Raw genomic sequence first — 20894 nt, 5'->3', positions numbered from 1 at the left:
TGAACCATTGTGTAAACCCTGATGACTTCCCTGCATCACTCAGAAACAGAGCAGGGTCAACTCTCGGCTCCTTATCTGCCGTAGTGCATCTGAGGACACACACACACTTACTCACACACACTCTTCCAAATATGTGACAAAGTCAAACGGCAGGAAGTCACACTCCATTCGGGCGCTGAATATCAGCGTGGTAGCGGGGTTGAGCAGACATATGCAGTGTTTACCGGGACTGCAGTCTCTGCGAACGTGGAAACATTGCCTTTACATTTCAATCACTCTACAACGCTGATCTTCGGCGCTATTGATTGAATCCAGCCCTTCAACTCAGTGACTCTTCATTGCGTCACACATAAACACATATCCTCCTCGTCTTTGCGGCGCAATAAAAAAACGAAGCCAAATTCCAAACAACGGTCCAGAAAATGTGGTTATCTTTGACTTCTCGGTAAGAAGTTGATAAATGGTTGTGCTCCCGGGTTGTTTATATTGACACGTCTAACGTTCAGTAAACGTCTACTGACTCCTACTCTTGTTCTGGGACTTGGCCGAGGAGAAGGACACCCAAGCAAAGTTTGGCTCCTGAATTAGAGATGACTCATGTTCTTTAAGAATAATTTGTTCATCAGTGTTCTTTCTGCTGCTCTGTTATATAACTTTCTTCTTCTTCTTCGGTATAGAAAGGTTTATTGGCCTCTATAGGAAAGTCTGTCACGTGGAACGCCACTACCACTTTATAGGGACCATAACTCGGGGGGGATAATTTCGCTCTACAGATCATTTACTGCTATCTACAGGAGATCACTTATAGCCTAAGCCACTGGAGCCTCAGAGACAGTAATTGAGCATTAATAATACATTTTGTTTACGTTTGTCACATGCGTCGAAATGAGTAGACCAAGGTGCAGCGTGGAATATGTTAATCTTGTAGTTTAACCTCTCTAGGGTAGGGGGCAGTATTTGCACGGCCGAATAAAAACGTACCTGATTTAATCTGGTTATTACTACTGCCCAGAAACTAGAATATGCACATCATTGTTTGATTTGGATAGAAAACACCCAAAAGTTTCTAAAACTGTTTGAATGGTGTCTGTGAGTATAACAGAACTCATATGGCAGGCAAAAACCTGAGAAGATTCCTTACAGGAAGTGCCCTCTCTGACCATTTCTTGGCCTTCTACACTCTCTTTATTGAAAACTGAGGATCTCTGCTGTAACGTGACACTTCTGAGAGCCCCATAGGCTCTCAGAAGGTGGCAGAACGTTGAATGATGACTTTGCAGGCCATGGCTGAAAAACAGTAGCGCATTTGGTAAGTGGTCGATCAGAGAACAATGAGACTGGCGCGCGCGTGCACGAGAAGAGTCCATTTTAGATTTTTAGTCTTTGAACGAAAACAGGGTTTCCCGGTCGGAATATTATCGCTTTTTTACGAGAAAAAAATCGCATAAAAATTGATTTAAAACAGCGGTTGACATGCTTCGCGCGTCACCCTTCGTCACCCTTCGGATAGTGTCTTGAACGCACGAACAAAACAGAGGATATTTGAACATAACTATGGATTATTTTGAACCAAACCAACATTTGTTATTGAAGTAGAAGTCCTGGGAGTGCATTCTGACGAAGAACAGCAAAGGTAATCCAATTTTTCTTATAGTAAATCTGAGTTTGGTGAGTGCCAAACTTGGTGGGTGTCAAAATAGCTAGCCCGTGATGGCGAGCTATCTACTCAGAATATTGCAAAATGTGCTTTTGCCGAAAAGCTATTTTAAAATCGGACATAGCGATTGCATAAAGGAGTTCTGTATCTATAATTCTTAAAATAATTGTTATGTTTTTTGTGAACGTTTATCGTGAGTAATTTAGTAAATTCAACGGAAGTGTTCGGTGGGAATGCTAGTCACATGCTAGTCACATGCTAATGTAAAAAGCTGTTTTTTGATATAAATATGAACTTGATTGAACAAAACATGCATGTATTGTATAACATAATGTCCTAGGAGTGTCATCTGATGAAGATCATCAAAGGTTAGTGCTGCATTTAGCTGTGGTTTGGGTTTATGTGACATTATATGCTAGCTTGAAAAATGGGTGTCTGATTATTTCTGGCTGGGTACTCTGCTGACATAATCTAATGTTTTGCTTTCGTTGTAAAGCCTTTTTGAAATCGGACAGTCTGGTTAGATTAACGAGAGTCTTGTCTTTAAAATGGTGTAAAATAGTCATATGTTTGAGAAATTGAAGTAATAGCATTTCTAAGGTATTTGAATATCGCACCACGGGATTCCACTGGCTGTTGAGTAGATGGGACGATTTCGTCCCACATACCCTAGAGAGGTTAATGAAAGAATGAACACTTTACAAAATGAACAAAAATGACAGCCAACAGTTCCGTCAGCTACTTACAACTAAACGGAAAACAACTACCCACAAAAAACTAAGGAAAAACAGGCTGCCTAAGTATGGCTGCCAATCAGAGACAACGATAGACACCTGCCTCTGATTGGAAACCATACCCGGCCAAATCATAGAAAACAAAACATAGAATGCCCACCCACCTATCACGCCCTGGCCTAGCTAAACAGAGAAAACACAGCTCTCCTAGGTCAGAGCGTGACAGTACCCCCCCAAAGGTGCGGACTCCCGGCCGCAAACCTGAACCTATTGGGGATGGTCCGGGTGGGCATCTATAATTGGCGGCGGCTCTGGTTCGGGGCGTAGCCCCCACACCGCCTGCTGATGCCCCCGCTTCTGTGTCGCCGGAGGAACCAGATCGTAGATCAGCGCCGGAGACTCTGAACTGCCGACCGCCGCTGAAGACTCTGGGCTGCAGACCATCGCTGAAGACTCGGGGCTGCAGGCTGTCGCTGAAGACTCGGGGCTGCAGGCTGCCGCTGAAGACTCAGGGCTGCAGGCCACCGCTGAAGACTCGGGGCTGCAGGCCGCCGCTGAAGACTCGGGGCTGCAGGCCGCCGCTGAAGGCTCCGGGCTGCGGAGCTTCGCTGGAGGCTCTGGGCTGAGGAGCGTCGCTGGAGACTCCGGGCCGAGGAGCGTCGCTGGAGGCTCCGGGCTGAGGAGCGTCGCTGGAGACTCCGGGCTGAGGAGCGTCGCTGGAGGCTCCGGGCTGAGGAGCGTCGCTGGAGGCTCCGGTCTGAGGAGCGTCGCTGGAGGCTCCGGGCTGAGGAGCGTCGCTGGAGGCTCCGGGCTGAGGAGCGTCGCTGGAGGCTCTGGGCTGAGGAGCATCTCTGTAGGTTCCGGACTAGGGACCTTCGCTGCAGGCTCCGTGCCATGGATCATCACTACTGGTTCCACGCCATGGATCATCACTGGAGGCTTTGTGCCATGGATCATCACTGGAGGCTCCGGGCCATGGATTATAACTGGAGGCTTCGTGCCATGGATCATCCCTACAGGCTCCGGGCCATGGATCATCACTGGAGGCTTCGTGCCATGGATCATCCCTACAGGCTCCGGGCCATGGATCATCACTGGAGGCTTCGTGCCATGGATCATCCCTACAGGCTCCGGGCCATGGATCATCACTGGAGGCTTCGTGCCATGGATTATCACTGAAGGCTTCCTACGGGGAGCTGGAACCAGTCTCACCAGACTGGGGAGACGCACTGAGGACCGCGTGCTCAAAGCAGGCACCGGCCGTACTGGGCTATGGTGGCGCACTGGAGGGAGAGTGCGCGGAGCAGGCACAGGGTATACTTGGCCTTGGAGGCTTACTAGAGGTCTGGCACTGAGGGCTGGCACTACCCGTCCTGGCTCGATGTTGACTATAGCCCGGCAAGGGCGGAGCGATGGTACAGGACGAACTGGGCTGTGCTGGTGAATGAGGGGTACCGTGTGTCATGACGTTGCCCTCTGGGTTTTCTATGCACCATCCCCCTACCTACCTCCCCCTACCCAGGCCCTGTGAGAGGGGTCGTAAAATTCCAAAGGAGAATGTCCTGCCTCATGGCCACAGTATAAAGAGACAGAGTGTTTTCATGGAGAGAACAAAGGATTCTTCCACCTCACAGAATTGGAGAACCAAACGACATTTATGTTCTGGAGAAGGTATAAAAGATCGGTGAAGAATCCAGCTACGAACTGGTCCATTTGGTACAATTTTATGAAACTCATGAGAGACAATATTGCCATATTACCATAATAATGTTTATATAATAGCCTCAGCTATGAGACTTACATCTAAATGGTTGTATACAATTAATGAATAAGGATAAACCTATTTGGAATATGTTGGGATGCTTGTAAGATGTTAACCTGTTGGGGCTAGGGGGCAGTATTTTCACGGCCGAATAAAAAAACGTACCCGATTTAATCTGGTTACTAATCCTACCCAGTAACTAGAATATGCATATACTTATTATATATGGATAGAAAACACCCTAAAGTTTCTAAAACTGTTTGAATGGTGTCTGTGAGTATAACAGAACTCATTTGGCAGGCAAAACCCTGAGACATTTTCTGACAGGAAGTGGATACCTGATGTGTTGAATTACCTTTAAGCCTATGCCATTGAAACACACAGGGGTTGATTAATGTTTTGGCACTTCCTATTGCTTCCACTAGATGTCACCAGCCTTTACAAAGTGTTTTGAGTCTTTTACTGTGAGATCTGACCGAACAAGAGCCATGGAACGGTGATGGCCGATTAGACTCTGGCGCGCGAGTTCATGTTGGGTACCCTCGTTCCAATACGTTATAAAAGAGAATGCATTCGTCCACCTTGAATATTATTCATGTTCTGGTTAAAAAAGGCACTAATGATTTATGCTATACAACGTTTGACATGTTTGAACGAATGTAAATATATTTTTTCCCCTCGTTCATGACGAGAAGTCCGGCTGGCTTAGATCATGTGCTAACAACACGGATCTTTTTGGATATAAATGATGAGCTTTTTTGAACAAAACTACATTCGTTATGGACCTGGGAATCCGGGAAGTGACATCTGATGAAGAGAATCAAAGGTAATGGATTATTTACATAGTATTTTCGATTTTAGATCTCTCCAACATGGCCGTTTGTCTGTATAGCAAAGCATATTTTTCTGGGCGCAGTGCTCAGATTATTGCAAAGTGTGATTTCCCAGTAAGGTTATTTTTAAATCTGGCAAGTTGATTGCGTTCAAGAGATGTAAATCTATAATTCTTTAAATGACAATATAATATTTTACCAATGTTTTCTAATTTTAATTATTTAATTTGTGGTGCTGACTTGACTGCCGGTTATTGGAGGGAAACGATTCCCTCAACATCAATGCCATAGTAAAACGCTGTTTTTGGATATAAATATGAACTTGATAGAACTAAAAATGCATGCATTGTCTAACATAATGTCCTAGGAGTGTCATCTGATGGAGATTGTAAAAGGTTAGTGCATCATTTTAGCTGGTTTTATGGTTTTGGTGACCCTGTCCTTGAATTGACAAAACATTACACACAGCTATTGTCAATGTACTCTCCTAACATAATCTAACTTTATGCTTTCGCCGTAAAACCTTTTTGAAATCGAACAACGTGGTTAGATTAAGGAGATGTTTATCTTTCAAAGGGTGTAAGATAGTTGTATGTTTGAAAAATTTGAATTTTGACATTTATTTGGTTTCAAATTTGCCGCTCTTGAAATGCACCTGCTGTTGATAGGGTGCACCACGGGTGGCACGCTAGCGTCCCACATAGCCCCAAGAAGTTAATGTGAGAGAATTGTATTTTCTACTTAAAGTTTTACCAAGTCACCGGCACGCCCCCAGGGACACAGATAGGACAAGGCGTCATGTGACAGCCTTTTCTAAGTTCAGTATATGAATCCCTACCCAGGGTTTCTTTCTTTAGACCAGCTTACCTCGAGAAGAGAGGGCCAAGGTTTGACCATGCATTCCTCTACTGAACTTTAACCATACCACGTGGTTAAACTATCGATACAGAATAATAACAAGTCTTTGATATTAATTACTAGTCTGCAGCTAGGGATTCGGTATCATTGAACGCGAAGACCGACGGAACATTCTTTCTAAAATGTCATTAATGAATGTCGCTTTGAAAGATCCATTCTAACCAAGAGAGAGAGAGAGGACGAAACTCTCCAACAAAGATCACGACGACACACTGAGCGTAACTATATATATTGATTGCAATTGTTTCCGAATGAGTGAGCGTTCATGTGCAAAGGATTAGCATATCTATTGTTAATATTTATCAACTCTGTAGTGTCTTCTCCGCTGCCCCCCCCTTGTTTGTTTAACAAGCCGCCATGCCGGTTTAGCCCACTAGGGCACATTCCTCTACCATTGCTTTGTAACGATACCTACTGTTTTGTATGCTTTCTGTGAATTACTTAGTTTAGTAAATAAATGATTTTAAGACAATTGATGTATGGATGACTTAGTGAAGACTGGGTTCATGCAGATAACAACAATTTACGACGTTTGGAATCAGACTGAAGGGGTTAAAGAATACATCATAAATCAGAAGACTCAGATCAGATATTATGATATCTGAAGTTATATTAGGAAAATTATAACTTTGTAATCTGAATATTTTCCTAGGTGCCCCGACCTTCTAGTTAATTACAGTTACATGATTAATCAGTTTAATCGCGTAATAATAATTACAGAGAGTTATTTGATAAACATGTCTTCAAGTTAATGATGCCCAAAGACACGACACGTGCGTAGAGCAGTCGCAGGATAACCTGGGCCGAAGAGACACACTGGAGACCAGATACGTTGAGCCGGTGCACTTCTCCCTGGCTGTCGGCCAACTCTAGCACGGCAACGGTGAGGAGCTTGCACCGAGCGCACCGGGCTGTGAGTACGCACTGGTGACACAGTGCGTATCATCGCATAACACAGTGCTTGCTCGGTCACTCGCTCCCCACGGTAAGCTCGGCCTCCTGTTGCTTGCCTGCCCGTTCCTCCCAGTATCGCCATTCCGCCTTCGCTGCCTCTATCTCCCATTGCGGACGGCGATACTCCCCAGGCCTTGTCCAGGGTCCTGCCCCATCTAGGATCTCCTCCCAGGTCCACTCATCCTGCCCACGCTGCTTGGTCTTCTTGTGGTGGGTAGTTCTGTCACAAGCGTCAAAATGAGTAGACCAAGGTGCAGCGTGGAATATGTTAATCTTGTAGTTTAATGAAAGAATGAACACTTTACAAAATAAACAAAAATGACAGCCGACAGTTCCGTCAGCTACTTACAACTAAACGGAAAACAACTACCCACAAAAAACTAAGGAAAAACAGGCTGCCTAAGTATGGCTGCCAATCAGAGACAACGATAGACACCTGCCTCTGATTGGAAACCATACCCGGCCAAATCATAGAAAACAAAACATAGAATGCCCACCCACCTATCACGCCCTGGCCTAGCTAAACAGAGAAAACACAGCTCTCCTAGGTCAGAGCGTGACAACGTTCTTATGTCAGGGCTCTGGGTAGATACGTTTGTTTGGAAAGGTGTAATTTACAATGTGCTTAATTGCCGTTGGGGATGAGGAAGGGATCAATTTGAAGCAAAGCAGGAAGTGGGTGCAGGGAGAACGAGAGTAGGTGACAATGTAAACATGGGATTTTCTCTCTTTTTCTCGCTCATCATTCTCCAGTTCAGTTACTATAAATCAGCCCTCATAGCTGCCTTTCCACGTGCCTGCCATAAAGTGTTATAGGCGAACCTGCAAGACAGAGGAATTCATGTGGGCTTAGTAAATATAAAATATGTCACAATTTCAGTGAACACAGTATAGTGGCTGCCTTCCTCTGCATCCCCTCTATCTGTCTCTCTCCCTTCTCTCTCTCTCTCCCTCTTTTATGTTCCTCATCTCTCTCGCTCACGCTCTCTCTCTCTCTCTCTCTCTCTCTCTGTCTCTCTCTCTCTCTCTGCCCCCCCCCCCCCTCTCTCACTGCAGAGCAGGGACATGGGCCTGTGCATAGAATTAGAATGACCATAGTAATGATGCATCACAACACCATGTCATCCATATTGAGTGTACCCATGAGTGTACCAGTACCAGCCAAATTGCCTCGATCGGAGGGTCGTGTAATGGAAATTATATGATTAACTTCTATGGGCTAGGTGGGACGTTTGCGTCCCACCCTAGTCAACAGCCAGTGGAATCGCGTGGCGCAAAATAGAAATACCTCAAAAATGGTATAACTTCAATTTCTCAAACATATGACTATTTTACACAATTTTAAAGACAAGACTCTCGTTAATCTAACCACATTGTCCGATTTCAAAAAGGCTTTACAGCGAAAGCAAAACATTAGATTATGTCAGGAGAGTACCCTGCCAAAAATAATCACACAGCCATTTTCAAAGCAAGCATATATGTCACAAAAACCAAAACCACAGCTAAATGCAGCACAAACCTTTGATGATCTTCACCAGATGACACTCCTAGGACATTATGTTATACAATACATGCATGTTTTGTTCAAGCAAGTTCATATTTATATCAAAAAACAGCTTTTTACATTAGCATGTGACTAGCATGTTACTAGCATTCCCACCGAACACTGCCGGTGAATTTACTAAATTACTCACGATAAACGTTCAGAAAAAGCATAACAATTATTTTAAGAATTATAGATACAGAACTCCTCTATGCACTCGATATGTCCGATTTTAAAATAGCTTTTCGGTGAAAGCACATTTTGCAATATTCTCAGTAGATAGCCCGGCATCACAGGGCTAGCTATTTAGACACCCAGCAACTTTAGCACTCACCAAAGTCAGATTTACTATAAGAAAAATGTTATTACCTTTGCTGTCTTCGTCAGAATGCACTCCCAGGACTTCTACTTCAATAACAAATGTTGGTTTGGTTGAAAATAATCCATAGTTATATCCAAACAGCGGCGTTTTGTTCGTGCGTTCAAGACACTATCCGAAAGGGTAAATAAGGGTGACGAGCATGGCGCAATTCGTGACAAAAAAATTCTAGAAAATGTCACGTTACAGCAGAGAGCCTGTATTTTTGATAGAGATGCCACAGAAGGAGAACAAATTGTCAGACAGGCCACTTCCTGCATGGAATCTTCTCAGGTTTTGGCCTGCCATATGAGTTCTGTTATACTCACAGACACCATTCAAACAGTTTTAGAAACTTTAGGGTGTTTTCTATCCAAAGCCAATAATTATATGCATATTCTAGTTACTGGGCAGGAGTAGTAACCAGATTAAATCGGGTACGTTTTTTATCCGGCCGTGTCAATACTGCCCCCTAGCCCTAACAGGTTAATGACATTACATCAAAGTTGGATCAGCCTGTAGTGTGGTTTTCCACTTTAATTTTGAGTGTGACTCCAAATCCAGACCGCCATGGGTTGATAAATTGGATTTCCATTGATTATTTTTGTGTGATTTTGTTGTCAGCACATTCAACTATGTAAAGAAAAAAGTATTTAATAAGATTATTTCTTTCATTCAGATCTATAATGTGTTGTTTAAGTGTTCCCTTTATTTTTTTGAGCAGTGTATATATTGGCTGTAAAGCGGTTCAGGTTTGGATAGTTGAATCGTTAAAGCTTTGTGATAGTTTCTGGTTATTGATGGGTGAAGTAGAGAGAGCAGTTAGACAGCTGGTGGGAAAAGATTGGGCAGCAGTTTGTGGAAATTGGGTAACAGGACATGGTGATTTGATAGTAGTGCCCTGGGCGATAGATGGACAGTATGTCGAGAAAATCACACAGCTGTGTAATAATCTGAGGGACCACTATCACCGACATGCAGATATCTCTAAGGTCCACGAGTGTAAACAAGAAGACAGTGAGACTATAAGCCAATACCGAGAGAGATTAAAGGACGTGTTCAACGCAAATAGTGGGTTAATAGAATCCCCGGTAGTGGATGGATTTAATGCCCCGTATTATCAGCAATTAAAAATTGCTTTCCTCAGTGGAATGCGTCCCGAGATAAGTCGTGCCATCAAACAGAACCTCGTAGGGGCAAGCAGATCTGAGGGAAGTAAAGAGATATGCAGTCCACTATGAGCAGCACGGGAAAAGTGAGAAAGAAAAGAAGGAACGGAAGAGAGCGGAGTATTTGATGGCCACTCTAGGAGAGATCGCAGGGAAGGGTAGAGGTGACAGGGGAGGAAAAAATAGCAAGGCAGGAGAGAAAGGGGGAAATAGATGTTACAATTGTGGCGAGACAGGACATTTTGCTAGAGAATGTGAGGAGCCGTGTAAACACTGCAATAAAGTAGGCCATAATCACCGAGACTGCAAAAATAACAAAGACGGGAGAGGCAAGAGAGGGGGTCGAGACAAATACAGAGAGAAAAAGGTCAGGCGCCCACAGCCAGACTCAGAGGAGGAGGAAGAGGAGGCATGACTAACTATGGAGAGCGGGGGAGCAGACTCTAGTGAGGGGAAGGAGGATTTGGTTATAAACAGTGATTGTGAAGTTTTTGAATTGGCTACGATTGATTTGGCATTACAACAGGAACAGAAACCCTATTTGACACTAACAGTAAGGGGAAAGAGAATTACATTTCTGTGTGATACTGGTGCGTGTCGCACAGCAATCTGTGCAGACGATGCTCCCAATGGGGTAAAGAGTAATGGGGAACAGATAATAGTACAGTCAGCATCAGGACATCAATTCATGGAACAGTTATCTGCTCCTATAACACTGAAACATTTACATTTTAGTCATTTAGCAGAATAACAGATATTCCTAAAACCTTGATGGAACTCTCAGACCAACTAGTACCAGGACTCATTAAAATGTCCCCCGATGACTTACACTGTACTCTCTGGTATAACAAACACCCAAGTCCAGATCCAGTCTATGAGGAAGCATTACTTAAAACCCCAGAGAGAACTATTGGGTTAAAGTGGTTACACTATGACAGCACTCATGTTGCTGCGGAAGTGGAGCTACTTCCACAGAACCAGACATTGTTCAGAGAAAGGTGGAGCCCCCATGTATCTCTCGCCAGGGAGCCCTCAGAAAGGTGGGAGGACATGGGCCGGTGGGTGTCACAGGGGAGGAAAATCACAGACTGGGTAGACATGATTAGTGGAGATCAACACAGTTCCTCAACCGATAGGTATCGCAGGAAGCTAAATTGGAGAGCTAATAGTGTTCCTGCTGTACACCTAGAAGCCACTATATCTTAAAGGGGTACACACACATATGGAATCTTAGAAGTTACACACACATGGAATCGTAGAAGTTTTGTTTTCTGTGTTTTAATTAAACACGTGAAATTCTTTTGATAGGGAATGTTCTGGGAACCTGGGATACAAAATGTAGATAAAGTTTAAAGTTCTTAGCTTTCATTTGTCTAATGTAGTAAGAAACACTGTTCTGAAAGGGTGGTATGACTTTTGACTTCTCTGGTGACTTTTCCTTTGCGGTCTGATCAGCCTCATTGAAAAGCCATTTGGATAGTGAATTTAAGGTCATTTGTTATACTAATTTGAAGGGAATTTGTATAACTGATAATGATGATGGAGCTTAAAGTTCTTAGACATATTTGTAATTTGAACCAATGAGAAGACTGAAAGGGGCAATGTGGAATAAGGCTATAATCTTAGCAAGAAAAGTTTAATAATGGTAGACTTATGTCAAGTATTTAGGACATATTCTAAGCTAACAGGACAGGGATATATGACATCTGTGATCCAGGATCATTGAGAGTAACAGATAAACTTACTTAACGATGCAATAATCTTGATATTACTACCATAAGACAGGTTGGTTTTTCTAAAATTCAGGAGTGCAACCAGGGAGACAGTGAGACATTTAGTCAATATTTGGAAACACCCAGTATTTAACACTGACTGTAATGAGAAAGAGCGACAGACAGATAGAAGGAAGGGCAGATGGAGAAGTCCTCCCCCGCACTGCTGAAACATTTACATTTTAGTCATTTAGCAGACGCGCTTATCCAGAGCGACTTACAGTAGTGAATGCATACATTTCATACATTTTTTTTCTGTGCTGGCCCCCCGTGGGAATCAAACCCACAACCCTGGTGTTGCAAACACCATGCTCTACCAACTGAGCTACAGGGAAGGCTGAGGGTTGGGGAGTAGCAGGAAGAAAGGAGGGGGGCCAGCAGGAGAAGACAGTAAGAGAATTTATTTCAGGTTCGCTTAGCTTTAGGATATTAATTCATGGAGAGATTATCGGCTCCATTGGCATGTATTTTAGTTTTGATTTTAAGTTTATGTTTGGTAAATTCGCTAGGAAGAGATATGACAATTTTGTTGAAAGTAGTTGTTACCCTAACTAAAAGGGGAATGAAAGCGTAGTTGGTTTCAGGAACTAAGGTGTTAGACAGAGGAGAAGAACCGAGTACCAACAGGGTCCGGGGGTTACCTCCTTAACCTCTATGGGCTAGGTGGGACGCTTGCGTCCCACCTACTCAACAGCCAGTGTAATCCCGTGGCGCGATATTGAAATACCTCAAAAATGCAAAAACTTCAATTTTTCAAACATATGACTATTTTACACCATTTTAAAGACAAGACTCTCGTTAATCTAACCACACTGTCCGATTTCAAAAAGGCTTTACAACGAAAGCAAAACATTAGATTATGTCAGCAGAGTACCCAGCCAGAAATAATCAGACACCCATTTTTCAAGCTAGCATATAATGTCACATAAACCCAAACCACAGCTAAATGCAGCACTAACCTTTGATGATCTTCATCAGATGACAACCCTAGGACATTATGTTATACAATACATGCATGTTTTGTTCAATCAAGTTCATATTTATATCAAAAACCAGCTTTTTACATTAGTATGTGACTAGCATGTGACTAGCATTCCCACCGAACACTGCCGGTGAATTTACTAAATTACTCACGATAAACGTTCACAAAAAACATAACAATTATTTTAAGAATTATACATACAGAACTCCTCTATGCACTCGATATGTCCGATTTTAAAATAGCCCCCTAGCCCTAACAGGTTAACGAAGATTCCCTATCCCGAACGTTCATCACTGTGTGTGCTCCTAGAGGTGTGAGTATGGGGTGGTACCTAGCAGAGCGACTAAGGGCAGGACAGGGTTGGCGGTTTTTGGGAAGAGTAGAGACTCTGAGCTTCATCATAGTCTTGGTAACCTTTCTGATACATTCAGATCCACCACCTTCCGGTACTAATCATACGACACTGTTGTCATTTATAAGAATGAAAAGATAAACTATATAATATACTGATGAGTGACGTACAGAATAAGGAGCCAAAGAAGATCAAGATGTAGAATTTAAGGTAAACATTAAACAATTCCCTAGGAAAGCAAATAACTTTACAGGGATTGGGTGGGCCAGATTGAAGTACTCAGCCAACCCACCTCGGTTCACTTAAATTCCTGATGAGTACCAGTGTTATAGATACAAGAATGGTACCGAGAACTTAGATGATGTTAATGGCTGTAATGCAATCGTTAATGTGACTGACTTAGGTTTAGAAGTACAGGAGAAAATTCTTAACCTCACAGCACCTATAACTGATGTAGGGTGGGCTAGTACCAGCAAAGGACGCATACAACAGAAATTACCACAAAGGGTGGTTAGGAACTTGCGCACTGGGGTTATTGGTCCAACCAGTTCGAGTTAGTCATCAGAGGCCAGGTATAGGTGGCTAAAGTAGGCACAGGAGGAGTTTTGACCAGGATGGGAGTAGCTTTGTCTAGATGGATGCTATTGGCATCCTCAGGGAAGCAACAGATGAATGAATACAAAGCTATGAATCAAATATGTGAAGGCTTTAACACTACATTATATTGGTGGTTGACAATAAATAAAAATGTGGATAGGATTAAGGACATCTATTATAATCAACAGAGATTCATGAATGAAACCGGGGATGCAGTAAAGAGGTTCTCTGACCAATTATCCGCCACCTCCCTCATGACCTGGTAAAATAGACTGACTCTCGATATGTTATTGGCAGAAGAGGGCGGTGTAGGTAGAATGATTAGGTTCATTGCTGCACGTACATTCCTGATAACACAGCTCATGTTTGGGAAATGGAAAAGTGTTGTAAGAACTGTATTATGGGCTGCTTTCACCTGTATGAATGTGTTAGTATTGTGTGGTTATTGTTTGGTCCCGTGTGCGAGAGGTCTCATTTCCAGGGTTCTGGAGAGATCGATAACGGAGCAGATGGTGAGATTAGGACCGATTCCGAGTTCAGACCAGTGGGACGACAAATACCTACCGCCGAGCCTGGTGGAGGATTCATTCAATTATAAGGAGCCCATGTTAGATGAGACCATCTTTAATGTTTAGGAAGACTGTATCTTTAAATGAAGATCATAACGAAAATCCTGATCCGAAGTGTTATGATTGGAGATAGGCTTAGAACAGTCATCGATAATATGTGTTGACAGTATATGCATTTGTTTTCTTTGATGTCCTGAATTAGTTTGATTTTGTGTGACATTTCTGAATTAGTTTGATTTTGTGTGACATTTCTGAATCCAATAAAAATAGATGTGTTATAGTGTATGTTTAATATTCAGCCAATCGGGTGGATTGTAATGGAAATTATATGATTAAAGGTTTGACTAAATGATTTCACTCAGAAACCATATAACCTGTTGAAATGTATTAGGTAATTATAAGGCTATAATAATATGTTAAAAACTATAATCGAATACTGTGTGTGAGGAGATGGTTTAAGACTAAGGCACTGTTACCACTTCAAAATGAACAGGGCAGAGTTGATAAGACAACCTTGGGAAAGGAACAGGAGAAGAGGCCTCCCTAAGTTAGGGAGAGAAACAACGGCCTGGGAACGGCTTAGTTGGCAGGAGATTAGAAGACAGGTGGCAAGGTTTGATAAGCAATGTATGTGTACTGTGGAAAAATACAGCCGCCTAAAGCGGGGTGGAGTTCTCTACTGATGTAAGTTTATTTGTGTGTGTGTGTGTGTGTGTGTGTGTGTGTGTGTGTGTGTGTGTGGTAATATAAAAGGCTGTGTGCATTGTATGAATTTTAGAGCTCTCATAAATAAATGTTTTGACCATTGTAGGCTGGTTCTCCGTCTGCTTCATTCAACCAGAATCTTACACACTCTGGGGGGGCAGACTGAGTAGTTTCATTGAAATTCGGTTTAAGAACATTGATAACTTAATTCCCGTAACAGGTCTTTATCCAATCTAGTAGGTCTAATTATATTTCTATGGGCTTGTCGTTGACCACTCTTAACTGTCAGCCACCCCGGGGCACTCTGAAAGAACAGAGTGCAGTTTAATTCCTAAGAAATCAAATGTCTTTTGCAAGAGAGACCTGGAGGTTATATCCGGATATCTGAGGTTCCTCCGGGCTAAATGATGGGACTCCGGAGAAGGATTTGGACATCTACTAGATAGCAAAAGAAACAGGCCAACAGACACACTGTTGCCAATGTCTAATACTTTGTGAACCACTCCTAAAGAGTCCTAAACACTCTCACTCTCTCTCGCTCTCTCTCTCTTTCCCTCTTTCTCTCTCCCCCCCTACATTTTTATGCATGATTATCCAGTTAGTGCAGTGGACCTGATCCTAACCCCCTGGGGGGCCTCAACACCAGACCCAGGCTCAGGACAGTTGGTCTCAACGGTTGTGAAACTGCTGCAGCTCGTGCCAGGGACACAAACTAATGCCAGTGATGGCTACCACGGACTAATAACTCCTTCACAGCAAACCGTGAGGACAGGGGGAAAGTGTGATTTATGAGCCTGCCTTTCCAAATGGGAGGAAGGTTTACCTAATGCATTAAATACTTTCAGATTTCTACAGCATCTCCCTTTGGGTTTGCAGTCTATGGTCCGAAGGTTGTGTGTGTGTGTGTGTGTGGCTCTATGGTCCTGTTCTACAGACAGAGGTTAGACAACGAGAGACAAGAAGATGAGGGTTTTATTGTTGCTGTCTGGTTGTGTTTAGATAAGTGTTCGGTGTATGTTTCCTTGTGGTGAAAACCAAAACAAGGGTTGGATAGAGATGCTGAATGATGAAAATCACGTTTTTCACATCTAGTGGACAAAGAATAAACCCAATTTTGCTTTTACTGTTCTAAAATGATGTAATGTTGGATTATTTTATGATAATCATTATTATTTTAATGAACTGGTAATGGTTTGAACTCATGCTCGTAATTGATCTCCTGAAATGGTGTATCCATGACCATGACCGTGGGCTAAAAATGGACCAGGTCCATCTCATAATTGGGACTCAATGGTGAAATCCAACAGGTGTTTCGTTGAAAACCCAACAAGCTTAATTCCAATACCAGATTTTTTAATAAACCCAGCTAGACAAGAATACATACGAACAATAGCCGCATAGCTACCTAATTCCCATACAAACTGAAAACATACTGCTAAAAAAAATAAAGGGAACACTTAAACAACACATCCTAGATCTGAATGAAAGAAATAATCTTATTAAATACTTTTTTCTTTACATAGTTGAATGTGCTGACAACAAAATCACACAAAAATAATCAATGGAAATCCAATTTATCAACCCATGGAGGTCTGGATTTGGAGTCACACTCAAAATTAAAGTGGAAAACCACACTACAGGCTGATCCAACTTTGATGTAATGTCCTTAAAACAAGTCAAAATGAGGCTCAGTAGTGTGTGTGGCCTCCACGTGCCTGTATGACCTCCCTACAATGCCTGGGCATGCTCCTCATGAGGTGGCGGATGGTCTCCTGAGGGATCTCCTCCCAGACCTGGACTAAAGCATCCGCCAACTCCTGGACAGTCTGTGGTGTAACGTGGCGTTGGTGGATGGAGCGAGACATGATGTCCCAGATGTGCTCAATTGGATTCAGGTCTGGGGAACGGTCGGGCCAGTCCATAGCATCAATGCCTTCCTCTTGCAGGAACTGCTGACACACTCCAGCCACATGAGGTCTAGCATTGTCTTGCATTAGGAGGAACCCAGGGCCAACCGCACCAGCATATGGTCTCACAAGGGGTCTGAGGATCTCATCTCGGGAACCTAATGGCAGTCAGGCTACCTCTGGCGAGCACATGGAGGGCTGTGCGGCCCCCCAAAGAAATGCCACCCCACACCATGACTGACCCACCGTCAAACCGGTCATGCTGGAGGATGTTGCAGGCAGCAGAACGTTCTCCACGGCGTCTCCAGACTCTGTCACGTCTGTCACGTGCTCAGTGTGAACCTGCTTTCATCTGTGAAGAGCACAGGACGCCAGTGGCGAATTTGCCAATCTTGGTGTTCTCTGGCAAATGCCAAACGTCCTGCACGGTGTTGGGCTGTAAGCACAACCCCCACCTGTGGACGTCGGGCCCTCATACCACCCTCATGGAGTCTGTTTCTGACCGTTTGAGCAGACACATGCACATGTGTGGCCTGCTGGAGGTCATTTTGCAGGGCTCTGGCAGTGCTCCTCCTGCTCCTCCTTGCACAAAGGCGGAGGTAGCGGTCCTGCTGCTGGGTTGTTGCCCTCCTACGGCCTCCTCCACGTCTCCTGATGTACTGGCCTGTCTCCTGGTAGCGCCTCCATGCTCTGGACACTACGCTGACAGACACAGCAAACCTTCTTGCCACAGCTCGCATTGATGTGCCATCCTGGATGAGCTGCACTACCTGAGCCACCTGTGTGGGTTGGAGACTCCGTCTCATGCTACTACTAGAGTGAAAGCACCGCCAGCATTCAAAAGTGACCAAAACATCAGCCAGGAAGCATAGGAACTGAGAAGTGGTCTGTGGTCCCCACCTGCAGAACCACTCCTTTATTGGGGGTGTCTTGCTAATTGCCTATAATTTCCACCTGTTGTCTATTCCATTTGCACAACAGCATGTGAAATTTATTGTCAATCAGTGTTGCTTCCTAAGTGGACAGTTTGATTTCACAGAAGTGTGATTGACTTGGAGTTACATTGTGTTGTTTAAGTGTTCCCTTTATTTTTTTGAGCAGTGTATATTTGGGAAGCATGAGAGATGATTGGTTTACATGCTCCAGAGTTTGGTGGGCGCATTATTCTGATTTTGTACACCCCATATTTCACTTCACTGGCCTTGTAAAGCAGAGAGTGCCAGAGCACTCAGACTGCGGGGAGAGTTCAAAGGAGACAGGCAGGTTTGTATTGGCATCATTCATTATGCAGCTGTGGTGTAGTGATCATCTGATCTATGTCTAAAGGCTCTCTCTCTCTCTCTCTCTCTCTCTCTCTCTCTCTCTCTCTCCCTCTCTCTCCCTCTCTCTCTCCCTCTCTCTCTCTCTCTCTGCTATGATAGCTTGAGCCAGAAAAATATTGTGTGTTCAGTAAATTAAAAGTGGCCCTAATGCTTAAGGAATTATAGTCCAAGGCACCGGCCGTTGAAGTGTGAGTGAATCTTGCTAAATCTAATTTCCTCTCCTGGTAAATTGACCAAAGGGAACTTGATTTTTCCTCTTTACTCTTGGATACGAAGGTTGGATAATGTGAGGAGTATTTGGGACTGGGGATGAGGGATAGCGAGTCTATTTTATTTTGGTATAACCCTGATTAAATCAATTCCATGGGCCAATGGTAATTTATGCAGTCAGGTTTTCCAGACCCCAGCCAGGTTGGTGACTGTTGTCAAAAACAGTCGGACTGTTCTAAAACATGAGATAAAACACTTAATAAGAGACTCTAACAGTGTCTCTTCAGTCATGAGATAAATATGGCTGATCTCTTCTCTCTCTCTCTCTCTCTCTCTCTCTGTTTGTTTTTGTCTAAAATATCCAGTTGTCTCCATCTGTTCTAGTAGGCCGTGACCAGACACATATATGGTAACAAAAGGAGCATTTCGACAGACAAACTTCAACCTTTACCCTAGCAGGAAAACAAACAGCGTTGTGCCAGAAGAATAGTGTCTACTTTATGCAACAGTCTAACATGCTTATTTTTTTATTTTCTCTTGCAATTAATCATTCTTCTTTCTTTTTTTGGGACTGTGTGACGGTAAATAGCCCCCCAGCCCTTGCAGAGTTCTTGGCTGATCATGGAGGATGCAGCTGCAGAGAACCACCCAGTCCTGTCGTTCCCTTTACGCTACTAAGCAACTAACTGTCAGTCTGCATCTAGTACCCTCAAACTCAACTCTGAACCTCAAAGCCAGTTCCACTGCATTTTTTCATTGTTCTCATCTAATCAGAGACGGATTTAGACCTGAGACACCAGATGTGTACAATTAATTATCAGGTAAGAACAGAAAACCAGCAGGCGCCGGAACAGTAAACGAGGTAGAACAGAAAACCAGCCGGCTCCGGAACAGTAAACCAGGTAGAACAGAAAACCAGCCGGCTCCGGAACAGTAAACCAGGTAGAACAGAAAACCAGCAGGCTCCGGACCTCGTAGGGTAAGAGTTGAGTACCCCTAATCTAGTAGATAGTAACAGACTTGTTCAGTCCAGATGCTTCACACGGCCTTTCTTAGTTCAGGATGTGTGCTGGAGTGCAGGGAATCACATAGGCCTATCATTTCCCAATGCCATTGGTCAATAGCTTCTCCGTTATGATGTAGTTCAGTGTTGGGGTCAATTCCATTTCAATTCAGTCAATCCATTAAATATACAAAAATTCATTGGACTTCCAATTTACCTCCTGAATTGGTTGAATCGAAATGGAATTGACCCCCAACCCTGAACTGTACTTTATGTGAGAAGCTATGTAAGCTGGGCTTGCTCAACACAACCCCCCCCCGTAACTCTATTGTATGAACATCTCATGAAGGGGAATGCTACATGAAGGGGAATGAAACACTAACAGGGAATATTATCTCATTACAAACTACACCACTTATTCCAGTAAAATCAGAAACTAAGCCAATGCAATAACTATGCTGGCAGCACATTATCTTGTTTTCTCCTTCCAGATTTAAACAATTTCTCTGGAATAGGGGGCATCTGGTGGAGCGGGAATAAGTAGTGCCATATTGGGACATTGATTTGTTTGACCTAATCAAAAACACTCTATATGTTCGTTTTTTTATGGAGGGGGCTTTAGACGAAGCGCTCACAAGTTTACCGCGTGGAAATCCCAATGTGCTTTACGAGTTTCAATTTAGGATTTATTGTTCTTCAGAAACCTTCATTCCACTCTGTTACTGATGGTACGTTCAGACAGTGCCTGCCCCTCAAATGGAAACCTATTCCCTATGTAGTGCACTTCTTTTGACCAGGACCCATAAGGCTCCCACAGGGTGCTAATCAAAAGTAGTGCACTACATGGCGAAAAGGGTGCCATTTCAGACATAGTCAGTGTTTCAGTTAGAATTTATATATATATATCTGTTCCAGAATGGCTGGCTGTCCCTAACTGTAGGAAACTGACTGAAATTAATACTTATCTGTTCCAGAATGGCTGGCTGTCCCTAACTGTAGGAAACTGACTGAAATGAATACTTATCTGTCCCAGAATGGCTGGCTGTCCCTAATTGTAGGAAACTGACTGAAATTAATACTTATCTGTCCCAGAATGGCTGGCTGTCCCTAATTGTAGGAAATTGACTGAATTGAATACTGGTGTTCAAAAACAACAGATGAATTGTGCAATCTTAAACACATTCACGTTTTATATACAGAGCTGCCTTATTTTGAGCTTATTGCTTTCCATATTATATAGGCTAATACTTGGATTCAACATCAGCAGATACATTGTGCAATCTTCATTTATGTTTTATATGCCGAACGTACGTGTTTTATTGATTCTATACTGAATTACATGTAAATTAGATCTATAGGCCTACTTGGAGAACAACATCCATGTATCCAATATTCATATCATACCATCCTGTTTATGTTACTAAACTCTCTCAGTGGTACTGTACATAAAATGTGTGTGTGTGTGTGTGTGTGTGTGTGTGTGTCCTAGTAGAGGATCTACAGTAAATCAGGTCTGATTTATGTAGATGGAGGTAAGTGATAATGCA

Source organism: Salmo salar, chromosome ssa12 (assembly GCF_905237065.1).
Source record: "Salmo salar chromosome ssa12, Ssal_v3.1, whole genome shotgun sequence".
NCBI lineage: Eukaryota > Metazoa > Chordata > Actinopteri > Salmoniformes > Salmonidae > Salmo > Salmo salar.
This window is presented reverse-complemented; position numbering follows the sequence as displayed.